At 45.1% G+C, this 19,730-nt stretch overlaps 1 protein-coding gene across 1 annotated transcript in view; it reads left to right on the forward strand.

Annotated features, from left to right (window-relative positions):
* The window catches only part of LOC126195047 (NF-kappa-B inhibitor-interacting Ras-like protein 2), a 73,890-nt gene that overhangs the window by 46,884 nt on the left and 7,276 nt on the right, over positions 1–19,730 (forward strand). The window lies entirely within an intron of this gene.

Genomic DNA, 19,730 nt, shown 5'->3' on the forward strand with positions numbered 1-19,730 from the left:
TAATCGCAAGTCTCCCAAAGATCCGTTAAACTCAGCATCTTATACTGGACCCCCTGTGTCTTCCATATCGACTCTCAATTCTTTTTCTATCTCATCATCATATAAGTGCAGCCCCCCCCCCCCCAAAAAAAAAAAAAAATAAATAATATATATATATCTAAAAACAAAGATGATGTGACTTACCAAATGAAAGTACTGGCAGGTTGACAGACACACAAACGAACACAAACATACACACAAAATTCAAGCATTCGCAACAAACTGTTGCCTCATCAGGAAATAGAGGGAAACATTCCACGTAGGAAAAATATATCTAAAAACAAAGATGATGTGACTTACCAAATGAAAGTGCTGGCAGGTCGACAGACACACAAACATACACACAAAATTCAAGCTTTCGCAACAAACTGTTGCCTCATCAGGAAAGAGGGAAGGAGAGGGAAAGACGAAAGGATGTGGGTTTTAAGGGAGAGGGTAAGGAGTCATTCCAATCCCGGGAGCGGAAAGACATACCTTAGGGGGAAAAAAGGACAGGTATACACTCGCGCACACACACACATATCCATCCACACATTACAGACACAAGCAGACATATTTAAAGTTTGGGCAGAGATGTCAGTCGAGGCGGAAGTGAAGAGGCAAAGATGATGTTGAATGACAGGTGAGGTATGAGTGGCGGCAACTTGAAATTAGCGGAGATTGAGGCCTGGTGGGTAACGGGAAGAGAGGATATATTGAAGAGCAAGTTCCCATCTCCGGAGTTCGGATAGGTTGGTGTTGGTGGGAAGTATCCAGATAACCCAGACGGTGTAACACTGTGCCAAGATGTGCTGGCCGTGCACCAAGGCATGTTTAGCCACAGGGTGATCCTCATTACCAACAAACACTGTCTGCCTGTGTCCATTCATGCGAATGGACAGTTTGTTGCTGGTCATTCCCACATAGAATGCATCACAGTGCAGGCAGGTCAGTTGGTAGATCACGTGGGTGCTTTCACACGTGGCTCTGCCTTTGATCGTGTACACCTTCCGGGTTACAGGACTGGAGTAGGTGGTGGTGGGAGGGTGCATGGGACAGGTTTTACACCGGGGGCGGTTACAAGGGTAGGAGCCAGAGGGTAGGGAAGGTGGTTTGGGGATTTCATAGGGATGAACTAAGAGGTTACGAAGGTTAGGTGGACGGCGGAAAGACACTCTTGGTGGAGTGGGGAGGATTTCATGAAGGATGGATCTCATTTCAGGGCAGGATTTGAGGAAGTCGTATCCCTGCTGGAGAGCCACATTCAGAATCTGATCCAGTCCCGGAAAGTATCCTGTCACAAGTGGGGCACTTTTATGGTTCTTCTGTGGGAGGTTCTGGGTTTGAGAGGATGAGGAAGTGGCTCTGGTTATTTGCTTCTCTACCAGGTCGGGAGGGTAGTTGCGGGATGCGAAAGCTGTTGTCAGGTTGTTGGTGTAATGGTTCAGGGATTCCGGACTGGAGCAGATTCGTTTGCCACGAAGACCTAGGCTGTAGGGAAGGGACCGTTTGATGTGGAATGGATGGCAGCTGTCGTAATGGAGGTACTGTTGCTTGTTGGTGGGTTTGATGTGGACGGACGTGTGAAGCTGGCCATTGGACAGGTGGAGGTCAACATCAAGGAAAGTGGCATGGGATTTGGAGTAGGACCAGGTGAATCTGATGGAACCAAAGGAGTTGAGGTTGGAGAGGAAATTCTGGAGTTCTTCTTCACTGTGAGTCCAGATCATGAAGATGTCATCAATAAATCTGTACCAAACTTTGGGTTGGCAGGCCTGGGTAACCAAGAAGGCTTCCTCTAAGCGACCCATGAATAGGTTGGCGTACGAGGGGGCCATCCTGGTACCCATGGCTGTTCCCTTTAATTGTTGGTATGTCTGGCCTTCAAAAGTGAAGAAGTTGTGGGTCAGGATGAAGCTGGCTAAGGTAATGAGGAAAGAGGTTTTAGGTAGGGTGGCAGTTGATCGGCGTGAAAGGAAGTGCTCCATCGCAGCGAGGCCCTGGACGTGCGGGATATTTGTGTATAAGGAAGTGGCATCAATGGTTACAAGGATGGTTTCCGGGGGTAACGGATTGGGTAGGGATTCCAGGCGTTCGAGGAAGTGGTTGGTGTCTTTGATGAAGGATGGGAGACTGCATGTAATGGGTTGAAGGTGTTGATCTACGTAGGCAGAGATACGTTCGGTGGGGGCTTGGTAACCAGCTACAATGGGGCGGCCAGGATGATTGGGTTTGTGAATTTTAGGAAGAAGGTAGAAGGTAGGGGTGCGGGGTGTCGGTGGGGTCAGGAGGTTGATGGAGTCAGGTGAAAGGTTTTGTAGGGGGCCTAAGGTTCTGAGGATTCCTTGAAGCTCTGCCTGGACATCAGGAATGGGATTACCTTGGCAAACTTTGTATGTGGTGTTGTCTGAAAGCTGACGCAGTCCCTCAGCCACATACTCCCGACGATCAAGTACCACGGTCGTGGAACCCTTGTCCGCCGGAAGGATGACGATGGACCGGTCAGCCTTCAGATCACGGATAGCCTGGGCTTCAGCAGTGGTGATGTTGGGAGTAGGATTAAGGTTTTTTAAGAAGGATTGAGAGGCAAGGCTGGAAGTCAGAAATTCCTGGAAGGTTTGGAGAGGGTGATTTTGAGGAAGAGGAGGTGGGTCCCGCTGTGACGGAGGACGGAACTGTTCCAGGCAGGGTTCAATTTGGATAGTGTCTTGGGGAGTTGGATCATTAGGAGTAGGATTAGGATCATTTTTCTTCGTGGCAAAGTGATACTTCCAGCAGAGAGTACGAGTGTAGGACAGTAAATCTTTGACAAGGGCTGTTTGGTTGAATCTGGGAGTGGGGCTGAAGGTGAGGCCTTTGGATAGGACAGAGGTTTCGGATTGGGAGAGAGGTTTGGAGGAAAGGTTAACTACTGAATTAGGGTGTTGTGGTTCCAGATTGTGTTGATTGGAATTTTGAGGTTTTGGAGGGAGTGGAGCTGGAAGTGGGAGGTTGAGTAGATGGGAGAGACTGGGTTTGTTTGCAATGAGAGGAGGTTGAGGTTTGCTGGAAAGGTTGTGAAGGGTGAGTGAGTTGCCTTTCCGGAGGTGGGAAACCAGGAGATTGGATAGTTTTTTGAGGTGAAGGGTGGCATGTTGTTCTAATTTGCGGTTGGCCTGTAGGAGGATGCTCTGAACAGCCGGTGTGGAAGTGGGAGAGGAAAGATTGAGGACTTTTATTAAGGATAGGAGTTGACTGGTGTGTTCATTGGCTGAGTTGATGTGTAGGTGAAGGATTAGGTGGGTGAGGGCAATGGATTGTTCAGTTTGGAACTGGTATAAGGACTGATGGAAAGAAGGGTTGCAGCCAGAGATGGGAACTTTAAGTGTGAGGCCTTTGGGGGTAATGCCAAATGTCAGACAAGCCTGAGAAAATAAAATATGCGAGCGTAATCTGGCTAGGGTGAAGGCATGTTTGCGGAGGGAATGTAAATAAAACTTAATGGGGTCGTTGTGGGGTGTTGTGAGGGTGCCATGGTATTAGAAGGTGGAAAGTGTAACATGAGGTTGAGATGAAAATGAAAATAACTGGAGAAAGTAACTGGAGATCTGTTGTGAAAAAAGGCGAAAAAGTGTTGGTTAAAGTTGGGCTATGTTGATCCTGTGGTGAATAGAGAACGATGTGCACATAGGTTAGGTGGTTGTGTTGACGCCAAAACACGTTAAAGGATGGAGAGATTCGGGAAAATTTCGAAAAAACGGCGTGTAAATGTGTTAAAAGAGTGGTTTTGTGGTGGCAGATTATGAAAATGAGGCTAACAATAGTCTGGCGAAGAAATAATGATGTGAAAACCTGTGGAAAGCGGTTAAAAATTATCAGTGATGTGGGAAGAACGGAAATGGAAATAAAGCGGAAGTTATCAGAACTAGACGAAAAGGTTGTTTAATAGCTGAAATGAACTGTTTGTGGACTAGAAACGGTGGATTTCATAGCTGCGGTAGTGTTGAAAGCGGAAAAAAAATTTTTTTTTTTTTTTTTGGTTATGCTTTGGAAGTTGGTGACGTATTATTGAGGCTATATAGGCGGGATAAAATTGTATAGTAGATTACGGTAAAAAGGAGAAGGTGAATACAAAGTGAAACTACTGGCACAAACAAAAAGAGAAAATAAGATGACAGAAAAGATTTCGAAATATAACAGTGACAATAACAAACTTAATTGTTGGGTTCAAATTAATGATATAAATTAATAGAGGGAAACATTCCACGTGGGAAAAATATATCTAAAAACAAAGATGATGTGACTTACCAAACGAAAGCGCTGGCACGTCGATAAACACACAAATAAACACAAACATACACACAAAATTCAAGCTTTCGCAACAAACTGTTGCCTCATCAGGAAAGAGGGAAGGAGAGGGAAAGACGAAAGGATGTGGGTTTTAAGGGAGAGGGTAAGGAGTCATTCCAATCCCGGGAGCGGAAAGACTTACCTTAGGGGGAAAAAAGGACAGGTATACACTCGCACACACACACATATCCATCCACACATTACAGACACAAGCAGACATATTTAAAGTTTGGGCAGAGATGTCAGTCGAGGCGGAAGTGAAGAGGCAAAGATGATGTTGAATGACAGGTGAGGTATGAGTGGCGGCAACTTGAAATTAGCGGAGATTGAGGCCTGGTGGGTAACGGGAAGAGAGGATATATTGAAGAGCAAGTTCCCATCTCCGGAGTTCGGATAGGTTGGTGTTGGTGGGAAGTATCCAGATAACCCGGACGGTGTAACACTGTGCCAAGATGTGCTGGCCGTGCACCAAGGCATGTTTAGCCACAGGGTGATCCTCATTACCAACAAACACTGTCTGCCTGTGTCCATTCATGCGAATGGACAGTTTGTTGCTGGTCATTCCCACATAGAATGCATCACAGTGCAGGCAGGTCAGTTGGTAGATCACGTGGGTGCTTTCACACGTGGCTCTGCCTTTGATCGTGTACACCTTTTTTTTTTGAGGCCTTCAGTGTACTTTTTCCTCCTATCTGCTCCCTCCTCTGCATTTAACAATGGAATTTCCATTGCACTCTTCATTATTGCCTCCATTGCTTTTAATTTCACCAAAAGATGTTTTGACTTCTCTACATGTTGAATTAATGCTTACAATGACCATATCTTTTTTGCTTTCTTTACAATTTTTCTCCAGCCATTTTGCCTTGACTTACCTACACTTTCTGTTTATTTCATTCCTGAGTGACTAATATTGCTATATTCCTGTCTTTTCCTGAACATTTTTGTACTTCCTTCTTTCATCAATCAATTGAAATATTTTATCTGCTATCTTGCTTTCTGCTTTCTTTGCCATTATCTTGGTTGTATGTATATTTGTCTGTCCAGTTAACCTTTTTAGAAATGTCCATTCCTCTTCAATTGAGCTGCCAGCTGTGGTATTCATTATCAGAGTACCTACAGCTTTAGATAATTTCAAACGCATCTCATCATTTTTCAGCACATCACTTCTTTCCACACAGATTCTTCGAGATGATCCTCGTAAACTTTTGAGTCTGTCCATCGTAACTAAATTGTGATCAGAACTCAAGTTGTTTTTCTCATCTCTCTTTCCTACTATCAAGCCCATATTTTCGTGTAACACTTCCTTCTTTTTCTTTCCAAATAGTACATTCCAGTCGCCCATAATTAGATTATCATTACCCTTTACATACTGTATTTCCCATTCATTATCCTCATATAGTTTCTCTGCCTCCATATCTCCTGCTAGTGATGTTGATATTCACATTTGAATTATGGTTGTTGAAATTGGTCTGCTGTCGATTCTGATGAGAACAGCCCTTACTGAACTGTTTACAATAACTCACTCTCTGCTGTGTCATCCTATACTTAATGCATCCTACTCCCATTATTTCATTTTTTGTTGCTGTTAATATTACCATGTGTTCGTCTGACCAGAAATCATTACCTTCTTCTCATTTCACTTCACTGAACCCCACTATATGTAGATTGAGCCTTTGCTTTCCGTTTTTCAGATTTTCTAGCCTCCCTGCTATGTTTGAACTTCTGACTTTTCACACCCAGCCCATCGACTGTTACTGTTATTCACAGATTACCCAGTCTTTTTCTCATGGTTTCATATACCTTGTAGTGGTCGTCTCCCAGAGGTCTGAATGGGGGGCTAATATGAAATTTTTTGCCAAGGAGAAATTACAGGTCACATGTCTTGTGGATATACGTTCATTGTATGGTTCCTATTGCCTTTTGCTTCCTCATGCTGTTAACCATTACTGACTTTTTCCACATTTTAGTGCCAGTTTCCCACCCCGAGGGCAAATGGGTGTTCTGAACCTTTGTGTTCTGCTCTGCTCTCTTTAGCAAGGTCGCTGGCAGAACAAGGATGACTCCTTATGCTGGAATCCTTTTGTCAGCATTGCTGATGATTTTTATTCGCAATTTAAGCATTGGCCGGAACCCAGGACTTTTTTATTACTAGTCAATTATGCTACACCTAGAGTACAGGTATGATCACTTAAGCTGAGGGAAGAAGCTTTACTAATACTTGATTACTGTCCAGCGTATCTGTCTGTTGATGTTGCTGTCAGAAGTTGGAAAAATATATTCTTTGTTTTTGCTTAAAGATGTGATGACATTAATTCATCCACTTGATCAGGACAACATATAAGCATTTATGGCACATTATCATCATGAACTGCTTATTTTAATTGTAAATTCCAATGAGGAAATTTTCTTAAAATCTGTAATTCTGCAGATTGATACATATTGAGTAGGCCTGACTGTTGTAACCACGACCGGAATGGTCGCGGGGTTGCCGAGAACGAAAACATGGCGGGACCAAATGGGAGCGGCCCGTGAACAAACAAAATGAATATGGAAGGACGGACACGAACGACGACGGATGACTGAACAAGACCTAATAAACAAACCTAACAAACAACAACACGCAAATAACAACGGGGTCACAAGCAAAACCTCACGAATCCACAACGTCCACTCGTACCCAGAAACCAAGTAAACATGCTGTCTGTAGGCGAGATGTCGATAGACTAACGTGAATATCAGACTGCCTGCTGAGTGAGAAGCAGGTGCCTAAATACATGATAGAGTACGTTGCTATTGGCTGCTGGGACCACATGCTCCACTGTGGCGCCCTCATATATGCGGGTCAGGAGTGCGCTTGCAGCTGTGGCTTATGGTGCAATGGCTGGAGAGACCCCAAGTGGTAATCAAGATCCATGCCGTCTGGTGCGGATTTGAAACCCACGTCGCTCAGTACCAGATCCCTCCCCCGTGAAACTTGCGCGTAGGGGCGGAAACACCCCGCACGGTGCCGAGGCGGTCAACAGATGGGAGAAGACTCAGGCTCGTCAACCGCCGGCGGCTGGGAGGAAGGGACATCCGAGGTGTCAGTGACGACCGACCCAGAGGCCAGGGCAGTGGAGGGAGCTGCTGATCCACATGGGGCGGGGGGGGGGGGGGGCGACAGCAGGAGGAGGTGGTAGTGGTGGCGGATGCACTCCTGCAGGGGCACGCGGGTGGAGCTGGTTATGATGGTGGCGCTCCAACCCTTTCTACGTCTGCATCGACATCGCACACCACCCGTGGGCCACGACGACCATGGCGGGCATCCTACCCATCTTGCACCCATACATGCGGACCCACATGGCTGTGCCAGGGGCGAAATGCTGAGAGGGCTGGGAGTGGGGGTGGGAGGGGCAAGGCATCAGCAAAAGGAGCAGGTTCCACGGCTGTTGCCCATGTAGGAGTCCTGCTGGACTGCGGCCGTTAATTGGCGTGGTGCAATAGATGCTCAAAAACAGGCTGAGGGCCAACGTGGTTGGAGAGGTATCGACCGCCTTCGTCAGCGTTATTTAAATGTGCAGACAAGCCTCTCTGCCGTGCAATTTGAGGTAGGGTGGAAAGGCAGTCTACCGATATGTTTTGATACCATTGGCCTGACAGAAGTCGTGGAACGAGGATGCTGTGAATTGGGGGCCATTATCGGAGACCAATGTGTGAGGCAGGCCCTCTTTGCCGAGAACCTGAGACAGGGGCGTGAGTGTGGCCTCCGTGGTGGTGGACGCCAATCGGACGACAAATGGGTATTTGGAGTAGGCATCAATGATAAATAACCACATGGACCCCAAAAACAGGCCCGCAAAATCGAGATGGATGTGTTCCCAGGGCCGGCAAGGCACAGGCCAGGGTCCGAACGACTGAGGGGGGGCTTGCCTGGTGATACGCACACACAGTGTACCCGCAGACCAGGCGGTCAGAATCGCCATTGATGCCGGGCCAGTACACTTGCCGACGAGCCAAAACTTTCATGTGTTACATACCCCAGTGCCCACTGTATAACAAACTGAGCACTTGATGCCCCAAATCTGGAGGGGTGACCATCCAATGGGCATCCGACTCCATGCCCAACAGAAGGACCTCATCAATCATGGAGAACCTGTAGGACAGGTGGCACCAGGGGCTGAAATCGATCCACATCCGCAGAGTAATATAGGAGGGCCACCCATGGACAACGTAGTGGAGAACCTGATGCAAGGTAGGGTCACAGCGGGTAGCCGTAGAAATTGTGAAACCAGAGGACTTCCTGTTGGTCAAACACAGGATCGGGGCCTGCTGGGAGACATGACGACAATGCGTATACGTTAACGTGGTGGGTGGTGGGCTTATACCGGATGGTGTAAGTGTAATTTTGTAAAAATAACGCCCAGCGCTGGAGACGTTGAGCCGTCTGCTCTGGAAGGTGAGAGTGGGGTCCAAAATGTGTAACTAAGGGTTTATGGCCTGCTAGGAGGGTGAACTTTGCCCCAAAGAGATAGGTGTGAAATTTTTGGATGGCGAACACAATCGCCAGGGCCTCCTTTTCAATCTGGGAGTAGTTCCATTGTGCTAGGGTCAACGTCTTAGATGCATAAGTGGTGGGCTGTTCGGAGCCATCGGCATTCCGATGCACGAGGACGGCCCCAATGCCATATGCTGATGCATCAGCTGCCACGACCAAGGGGCGGTCCGGAGAGAAGGGGGTAAGGCAAGGGGCGGACTTCAGAATCCCCTTCAAATGGAGAAAAGCCTGGTCACAGCAGTCCCATCAAAAGGCACCCCTTTGCGATGCAAGTGATTGAGGGGTTGAGCAATGGAGGCAGCCTGGGGTAAGAACTTTAAGTAATAAGTAACCTTGCTCAAAAAGACCTGGAGTTCAGATAAGTCCTTGGGACGAGGAAGGGCCTCAATGGCGCGCAACATTACAACCTAAAGGGCGAATGCCATCTTTGCTAAGCCAGTGGCATAAGTATTCCACTTCCAGTTGGAAAAAAAAAAAAAAAAAAAAAAAACAACAACAACAACAACACTTGTCCAGCTGACAGTGTAAACCTGCAGAATGCAGAGCATGAAATAAGACACTGAGGTTTTGCAAATGTTCATGGTGGGAACACCCGGTGACCAAGGTGTCATCCAGATCCAGGGATCAGCTGTGTAAGCTGCTCCAGGAACTGCTGGAAAATGGCTGGCACCGAAAAGACACCAAATGGAAGGCGCTTGTACTTGTACAATCCAAAAGGCGTATTGATAACCAAGATGTTCTGGGAATTGGCATCCAAGGGTAACTGGTGGTATGCCTCAGCCAGGTCGATCTTGGAAGAGTACTCTCCCCCTGGCAAGCTTCGCAAGAATGTCTTCCTGTCAGGGAATGGGATAAGTGTCAACTAGGGACTGAGCATTGACATTAGTGCTGAAGTCTCCACACAGGCGAAGGGACCCATTGGATTTCCGTATGACCACCAAGGGTGTCGCTCAGGCACTGTATGTCACAGGCTCCAGAACACCAGCGGCCTGGAGCTGATCAAGTTCCTTCTTGACTGCCGGCCGTAAGGTGTCGGGCCCGAAAAAGCGAGGCTGCGCATCGGGCCGAAGTGTGATGTGCGTCTGAAAATCAGAAGCACATCCGAGATCCGTTGCAAATGACGACGCAAACACAGAGCACAGATCGTCCAATTCTTGAAAAGGAACAGCCATGGAAAAAACCTTAACTTCATCGGAAATTGAAAAGCCAAACAGCCGAAACGCATCCATGCCAAATATACTCAAAGCCAATGGATGGTTGATGACAAATATGGTAAGGAGCCGGGGAACACGTTTTTACGTCACCTGGACGACGAACTGCCCACAAAGGGGAAGGAACCATCTCTGTAGGCAACTAAATGCAAAGAGGGAGGTGACAACTCAGGTGTGCCCAGGTGGTATATATTGCCATATTAATCAGGGAGACGGTGGCCCAGTGTTGACCTGAAAACTGACATCCTCAGTGAATAGGCGGAGGGGGAGGAAAAGCTTCCGCGCTGATGAGTCATCCTGTGGGACTACTGATTGGAGAGCATGGACGGTATCTTGAGGCCCAGGAGGGGCAGGACCGGAGTGAGTCGAGCGACTATGACAAACTGATCGGATGTGGCCCTCCTTGTTACAAAGGATGCACGTTTTCCAGCGGTGGGGACAATCAGCTCGAGAATGTGCGATAAAGCAATGTGGGCAAGATGGAAGTGGGCCGCATGACCAGAGACATCGGACAAAGAGGAGTCCCGATGGCGCTGGCCTCAGTTGGCAGGGCCACGTCAACTTTGTGAGGGCGGAACCTGCTGAGAAGCATCAATCGCCGCCACTTTCGGCTGCGCCATAAGACGCTCATTAGCTGCCTGAGCAGTTTCAAAGGAGTGCGCTTTGCGGAGAATCTCTTCTAAGGAGAGGTTATCGAGTTTCAACGCCGCAGTGCGGACCTCAGAATCAGGAGCCAGCTGAACCACCACATCCTGGATCAGGGAGTCCACCTACAAAGCCTTACACTGCTGATTGGTGCGTGTAGAATCTCATCGACACCTGAGACCCTGCAAGTCCATGACCGAGGAACAATTGACCAGGCTGTTTATCGTATTGGTGGGACTCCAGCCGAGAGGCGACCACATGGTACCAAATGGAAGCGGCCCGCGAAGAAACAAAACGAATGGGGAAGGATGGACACGAACAATGACGGACGACCTAAGAAGACCTAATGAACAACAACACACTGAAACCAAGTAAACACACTGTGTGTAGGCGAGATGTCGATAGAGTAACACGAATATCAGACTGCCTGCTGAGCGAGAAGATAGAGGACGTTGCTATTGGCTGCTGGGACCATGTGCTCCACCGTGGTACCCTCACATTATACGCGGGCCAGGAGTGTGTGCACAGCCGTGGCTTACGGCGCAATGGCTCGAGGTCCATGCCGTCTGGCGCGGATTCGAAACCTGCGGCTTCTGGTACCAGACTGACAATGCAAATCATCAGTTTGATGACTGTTAGGAGTTGCTGGAACAAGTGTTCCATTGAAGGAAATGCAGCAGATGAAAAACGTGTTGACTCAGGTTTCAACAACAATGACATCCAGTTGGTATGTGATGTTCTACAGGGCAGTATTGATCTTTAAGACTTGAATTGTTGGACATTCGTGGACTATGGGGATCTGATTTCAGAGATAATAGGTTACAAGAATATTATTGATACTGTATGAAATGGGAGCTGTAATGCAGGCCAACATATACACATGAAACTGTGGACATTATAAACAAAGTGATTATTTTGATGGAGAGACAGAGTGAACACTATTTAACAATTGTACCTGATGAAAATAAAGCAATACACAAACGAAAATGCATGAGATAACACACAAAAAGAAGTAATAAGCTTCTTCAGATCAGTGGAAAAATGAATGTACAGCAGCTTGCAGACACTGTTGTAAATAGTTGTGTGTTTTGTAGTGTATTTTTATACTAATATTAAAAAGGAAAACACTTCCTACTATTGTGCAAAATTATATTTATTTGATTATGAACCAGCTTTTGGCTTTTCAGGCAATCTTCAGGTGTTGCAAAGATATATAAACATGAAATGAAATGTGATACAGATCTTACTTGCACAAAAGATACAGAAATGACAGTGTTTACATAGAAAAACATAACAATAATTACGTTAACTAAAAAAGAGGTAAACAAAGTTTTTACATGGAGATACATTTAACAAATGATGAAAAAAAGATGAATTTATGGTTGGAATTTAGTATATCTAATAACCCACCAGGGTAGCCGAGAGCGCTAATGTGCTGCTTCCTGGACTCGGGTAGGCGCACCGGCTCCGGATCGAATCTGCCCGGCAGATTAACGATGAAAGCTGGTATATCAGCCAGCCTGGATGTGGTTTTTAGGCAGTTTTCCACATCCCGCTAGGTGAATAGTGGGCTTGTCCCCCATTCCACCTCAGTTACATGACTCGCAGACATTTGGCAATGTTCGCACTATTATTACATGGCTTACACTAGACACAAACAGCTGGGGTACACTAAATCTGTCCTGGAGGGGGAGGGGGGGGGGGCGCCTTGGGGTGGCAACAGGAAGGGCATCTGGCCACCCTCTGCAACTAACACTGCCAAATCAATAGTAACAAGGCTGACCCTGCATGGAAGCAGAACAAAGGCCCAAGAGAGAGAGAAAGAAAGAAAGAAATCTAGTCTATCTAATGAAAAGTTAATTTAATGAAGGGGAAAATGGAAACTGAGTCTGATCATTTAATATTAGGTTGTTGATTTCCAGTTGGGTCATCTTTCTGCTTTTCTTGAAATAATGTAAAACTTCACATTCTACATCATAAGAATGGTTTTCTGCTAAAAGATGATTAGCAAAGGTCAAATCTTTCTTCCTTAATTGCCAGCTTCTCTCCCATCTTCACATAGCATAATTGCCGCAGCTCTGCCTGCCTGACCAATGTACACTTCTTGCAAGTGATTTTATATACACCACTGTGTGCCAAGAATTGCAGTTTGTCTTCACTATCGAATAAAAATTTTGATATGTTATTGATATTATAATATGCAGGTCTGTTGTTATGAGACAAACTTTTTCCGAGATCGTCTGAAATGTTGCCAATATATAGAATTTTGCACCAGACTTTGTAACTACTGAATGATTGCTGTTGGCCAGCGTACAGAACGGTATAATTTTATTTTTTAGTAGAATATTGTTAATCAGGACAAAACTATATCTATTGCTGAAAGTGATTTGCTTGATGGTTTTTTGATGCTTTGTAGTTCTTTTTGATTTGGATAGTGGAACAGATATGAGGGGATGCACTATTGAATGAGAAGCAGTGTGGATGCTGTGAGCATGCAAGAATTACCATATCATTAGCTATGTTTTTTCTTTAAATGCTAAACATTTGTTTTCTTGTACTAGTACTATAGGAAAGCCTCCCGGCTCCATTACAAAACCAAATCTTTGTTTGTGTTAGTTTAAATGCTGTAGTAATGTATCCTACTGTGTAGCGTTAAGAGTCCACAGACACTGCACTTCATCGACATATCTGAACCAATACTTAATCTCACAGTTAAATGGCTGTTTCTGAAAGAAAACTTGTTCGAAACTGCACATAAAAATTTCTGGTAGTTTAGGACTAGTGACATTGAATGATGCTAGTTTGTAACTTGGTGGGAGTTTCATATCTTTAATTTTGTCAACAAGAACCATAGATGTTTGTTACCAAACATAGTTTAAAATTGGTTTTCTTTTTAATGATATGATAAAGCTCTTTCATAAGTAGGTAATATGGAGCAGAGAAGGATGACACTATCTTTATGTACTTTGTAATTTGGGTAGACCATACAGTCCAGGATCCATAGGATTCATATTAACTAGCATACAGTATTCCTGTTAAACACTGTCATTTTTCATGATGAATAAAGCCACTCCAGTTGTCCTTGACTAATCCTTCATTTGGGTAAAATAAAAATAACATTATTTAGGTAAATAAAGGATTAGTGAAGTATGACTGAAGCAGATTTATTCATCATGAAAAATTTTAGCAACAGTTGTGGATGTTCCACAGGGAGTACATTATGACAGTCATTTTCGTATCTTTTGTGCAAAAAATATCGGTGTCATTCGCACTTCTTGTTTACCTGGGTTTGCGACATTTAGTTGTCACCTGAAGGTAGCCTGAGAAGCCGAGAACTGGTTTGTGACCAAATAAATATAAGTTTGCAGAACATTAGGAGGGTCTTTCCTTTTTTATTTTTATCACGTTCTATCGAGCTCCAGTGGAAAATTCAGTTAATATTATACACATTGTAGTGCAGCACATTATTTTATTTGGATCTACTGTAGTCTTATTGTTGGGTCGCCATTTCAGTGAAGTTTATCGATTGCTGTGTGTACATTATATAGCACAGTATGACTTTTATGATGAAGTACTGAAAAGTACTGCCTCTGAATTTATGTGGAGCCTACTAACACTTTTTAATTAAAACAAATTTTATTAACATTCTACATCTTTGTTCTTCATGTCCACTTATTTATTTCTCAATATAGCCACCCAAGCAACAAATAAATTTCACCCTACAAGAGGCCAGTTGGTGATACCATCACTGTGACATGTTTGACTTTGTTAGTGGAGCCACAACTTCACCTCTGCTTGCACTGCTACATCACTATCAAAGTGAAGTCCGTGTAGGCATTCTTTAAGTTTTGGAAACCATGACCGAAGTAGTTACATTACATACTGCCGTGTTATTTACTACAATTTGGAGACCTCTAGCGATATGGGCCTGCAGCTGCAAATATGTAGATGAAGAATAAAGATGTAGCATTTTATTAATGTTTGTTTTCTTTAAAAAGCTTTAAGAATTTTCACATAAAGAGCTTGGAGACATCATGCTTCACCATGCCCTTGTATTAGATGCATTCCAAAGCTTTCTGTGTTGTCATTACACAGCTCACTTGATATACCACATTTACGCTATAATGCAAGACTAAAGTATGTCTCCTGATACCAGCATTATATTGAGTTTCTACTTTACATTACTGAATTTCACAGGTGCAGCGACCACTGCCATTGAGCAAGAGGCCATCAGTTAAATTCCTTGGATAATAACATCAAACAGTGGAAAATTCAGGATGGAATGTAACAATATGAGAGAAGGAAAATTGCTACTCACCATATAGCGGAGGTGCTGAGTCGCGATAGGCACAATGAAAAGATTCACACAATCATAGCTTTCGGCCATTAAGGCCTTTGTCAGCAGTACACACACACACACACACACACACACACACACGCACTCACTCACTCACTCACTCACTCACACACACACACACACACACACACACACACACTCTCTCTCTCTCTCTCTCTCTCTCTCTCTCTCTCTCTCTCTTTCACACACACACACACACACACACACACACACACACACACACACACACTCACGCAAGCACAACTTGCACACACATCTGCAGTCTCAGAGAGCTGAAACTACATTGCGAGCAGCCAGCACCAGTGCATGATGGGAGTGGCGACTGGATGGCAGTAAGGAGGAGGCTGGGGCGGGGAGGAGGAGGGGTAGTATGGTGGGAGTGGCGGACAGTGAAGTGTTGCACTTTAGATGGAGGGCAGGAGAGGTGGTAGGTGGTGTGGAGGGGGGAGGGGGTAATTAGTGGAAAGGAGAGAAATAAAAATAAATTAAGACTGGGTGTGGCGGTGAAATGACGGCTGTGCAGTGCTGGAATGGGAACAGGGAGGGGGCTGGATGGGTGAGGACAGTGATTAACGAAGGTTGAGGCCAGGAGTGTTATGGGGATGTAGGATGTATTGCAGGGAAAGTTCCCACCTGCGCAATTCAAAAACGCTGGTGTTGGTGGAAAGGATCCATATGGCACAGGCTGTGAAGCAGTCATTGAGATGAGGCTTATCATGTTTGTCAGCGTGTTCAGCTACAGGGTGGTCCACTTGTTTTTTGGCTACAGTTTGTCGGTAACCATTCATGCAGACAGACAGCTTGTTGGTTGTCATGCCTACATAGAATGCAGCACAGTGGTTGCAGCTGAGCTTTAAATCACATGACTGGTTTCACAGGTAGCTCTGCCTTTGATGGGATAGGTGATGTTAGTGACTGGACTGGAGTAGGTGGTGGTAGGAGGATGTATGGGACAGGTCTTGCATCTAGGTTTATTACAGGGGTATGAGCCATGAGGTAAGGGATTGGGAGCAGGGGTTGTGTAAGGACGGACGAGTATATTGTGTAGGTTCGGTGGACGGCAGAATACCACGGTAGGAGGGGTGGGAAGAATAGTGGGTAGGACATTTCTCATTCAGGGCACGACGAGAGGTAATCGAAACCCTGGCGGAGAATGTAATTCAGTTGCTCCAGTCCCGGATGGTACTGAGTTAAGAGGGGAATGCTCCTCTGTGGCTGGACTGTGGGACTTTGGGAGGTGGTAGGAGACTGGAAAGATAAGGCACAGGAGATTTGTTTTTATACAAGGATGGGAGGATAATTATGGTCACTGAAGGCTTCAGTGAGACCCTCGGTATATTTAGAGAGGAACTGCTCGGTACTGCAGATGCGACGATCACGGGTGGCTAGGCTGTACGGAAGGGACTTCGTGGTATGAAACGGGTGGCAGCTGTCGAAGTGGAGGTATTGCTGGTGGTTAGTAGATTTGATATGGACGGAGGTACTGATGTAGCCATCTCTGAGGTGGAGGTCAACATCTAGGAAGGTGGCTTGTTGGGTTGAGTAGGACCAGGTGAGGCAAATGGGGGAGAAGTTGTTGAGGTTCTGGAGGAATGTGAATAAGGTGTCCTCACCTTCAATCCAGATAGCAAAGATGTCATCAATGAATATGAACCAGGTGAGGGGCTCAGGATTCTGAGTTTTTAGGAAGGATTCCTCTAGATGGCACATGAACAGGTTAGCATAGGATGGTGCCATGCGGGTGCCCATAGCCGTACCGTGGATTTGTTTGTAGGTTTCTGCCACGTAATCCTTGCGGTTCAAAACTATGGTGGTGGAGCTTTTGTCTGAAGGTAGGATTATAAGATCGGGATCACTTTTTAGATGGTAGACTGTGGTTCTTTCTGCAGAAGTAAGGTTAGTATGCATGTTGAGGGATTTGGGGAATGATTGTGAGGTAAGGTTCAAAGATAAGAAATTGTGGAAAGTTAACAGGGGGTGGTTTGGAGCCGTGGGGGTGGATCAAGGTTGGATGGAGGAGTGAACTGAGTTAGGCAAGGTTCAATATTGGTCTTTGGTTGAGTCTAATTGGTCGGGTTGGTGGCGAAAAAGTGTTTCCACTGTAGGGACCGGGAGAAGGAGAGAAGGTCTTTAACTAGTCCTGCATGGTTGAATTTGGGAGTGGCACAAAAGGTGAGGCCTTTGGAAAGGACTGATATATCTGTGAGACTAAGGCTTCTGGAGGAAAGTTTCATGACTGTGTTGTGGGTCTGTTTAGGTTTTGAGTTCTGTGTGGTGGTGGGAGGGAGTTTTGGAGGGTGGGATAAGTGTAGTAGGTCTGTGAAACAGGGTTTGTTAGCTATGAGGGGGTGTGGTGGAGGTTTGGAGGTTGTTGTAGAAGTGGTGGACAGTGGTACTCCGAGGCAGGAGTAGGAAGTGAGAAGGATGGATAGCTTCTTGAGGTGGCGTTGTGCATGTTGCTCAAGTTCCTGCAGGGTGAGAGTTTCAATGTGTGTTATGGGTTCCAGGAATTTGGGGTTACATAACAGGAGAATTTTGCGGATGGAGAGAAGGTACTGCAAGTAGGATTGGGCTTGGTTGATATGGTTTTGCAGGACTATGTTGGTGAGGGCTACTGAACAGGTGGAGGTCATTGTGGAAGGAGGAGTGGCAACTAGAGATGGGTAATTTGATGGTAAGGCCATTAAGGGGGGATTTCATGAGCCAAGTAGCAACGCAGGGACAGTATGTGGGTCTGGGATCTGGCTAGGTATAAGGAAACTTTTCTGTATTGACCCAGATTGAAGGAGAAAGGATCCATGGTGGTGCAAAAATGCAAAAAAAAAAACACGTAAGAAAGTACAATTACGTCCGAAAAATTACGCAGAAATACACCTAAATATGTGTGAAAAGTATGAAATGGATGCACAGGGTGGAAAAAAAGAGATGAAATCAGAGGAAGACAACGATATTGGAAGGCGAAAACTCACTAAAATTGGCGAGAAGTCACGAAAGTCAAAGTAGAGAGTAACTAATCATTAATAAATGTATGTATATTACTGTGGGTAGCAGGTTTGAGGACGGATAAGCGTAGAAAGAGTGGCGGCAGATGTGACTGGATGAGGTGGATTTAGTGGGTGCGAACAGGGATAGAACGGAGAAAGTGTAGTAGGTGGGATGCTAACATGGTACACCAAATGTGAGACACTTTAACAAGGCATATTTATTAGAACAATCTTTCACTAGGAATTATTCTAGAGATATGAGATGGCATTCACAGATGAGTGGATAACTATGTCACGCGAACTGTGTAACTACGTTGTGCAAAATACACCATAACAAATAAGTGTAGCATTTCCTGAATGATGAGATTCAGTAACACGCTTGTAATGTCAAATTCGCTGCATAGTAGAACCAAAAAAGTACTATGTAAAACATCTCACCGTAACCCATATTGCAAGATAATTACACGGTTTAAACATGCAGTAAGGTTAATGAGAAGACTGCAGAGCAAATTACATAATGGATATTGCAATTTATCATTCCTTCTTTTAAAGGGGGACAGCAATAGTTTAGTTTGGTGATTGTACAATGTTTACCACCAGTTCTGCATGTAAGATATGAGCTTTGTGACCTTCTTAGAGTGTTAAATGAAAGGTGTTTGCATTAAAGTGTTGAAACTATTACTGCAGAATTTGGGTGGGATATTTATTATCTGAACAGCAGCACTGTTGTGAAAAGTAAGTCATCTGGTTTCTCAGAATGCTGTTTCATTGATTTCCTCCATATCGGACATTTAATGAAATCCTCTCCAGTATGTCACAACAATATCTAACTGGTTTGTATAGTTTGTCTTCGAGTTCACTGATATGTAATAGCTAATGTCTGAGGTCCATCATATCGTAGGTTGTATCTTTACTTCCTGACTTTTCCATGTCACAGTAATATGAAGAAGTGTAATAACTTCACAGTGAAGATAAAGTTATCCAGATGTTTTCTAATCATTATGTAATTTTTCTCACTTGTAACTATATGCTTATTCTTTTTGTGTCTTCGGGACTGATCTGAAGATGATTATCACTGATTAACAGTAGTTACGAAGTAAAACACAGTAATCAAACAATGGAAAATCCAGATTGGAGTGTAACAATATTATGAAGAGGAAAGTTGCTACTCAGCATATAGCAGAGTCACTGAGTCGCAGATAGGCATAACTAAAAGACTGTCACAAATAAAGCTTTCAGCCATTAAGGCCTATGTCAACATTGGGGGAGGGATAGTATGGTGGGGGTGGCGGACAGTGAAGTGGTGCCAGTTAGAGGGCAGGAGAGAGGTGGGGGGGGGGGGGTAGCGGAAAAGAGAAGTAAAAAGACTGGGTGTGATGGTGGAATGACGGCTGTGTAGTGCTGGAATGGGAACAGGGAAGGGGCTAGATGGGTGAGGACAGTGACTAACAAAGGTTGAGACAAGGAGGGTGTATTGCAGGGAAAGTTCCCACCTGTGCAGTTCAGAAAAGCTGGTGTTGGTGTTGGTGGTGGGAAGGATCCATATGGCACAGGCTGCGAAGCAGTCATTGAAATGAAGGATGTCATATTTGCGGATGCATTCAGCAACAGGGTGGTCCACTTGTTTCTTGGCCACAGTTTGTCAGTGGCCA

Source organism: Schistocerca nitens, chromosome 7, assembly GCF_023898315.1.
Source record: "Schistocerca nitens isolate TAMUIC-IGC-003100 chromosome 7, iqSchNite1.1, whole genome shotgun sequence".
Classification (NCBI taxonomy): domain Eukaryota; kingdom Metazoa; phylum Arthropoda; class Insecta; order Orthoptera; family Acrididae; genus Schistocerca; species Schistocerca nitens.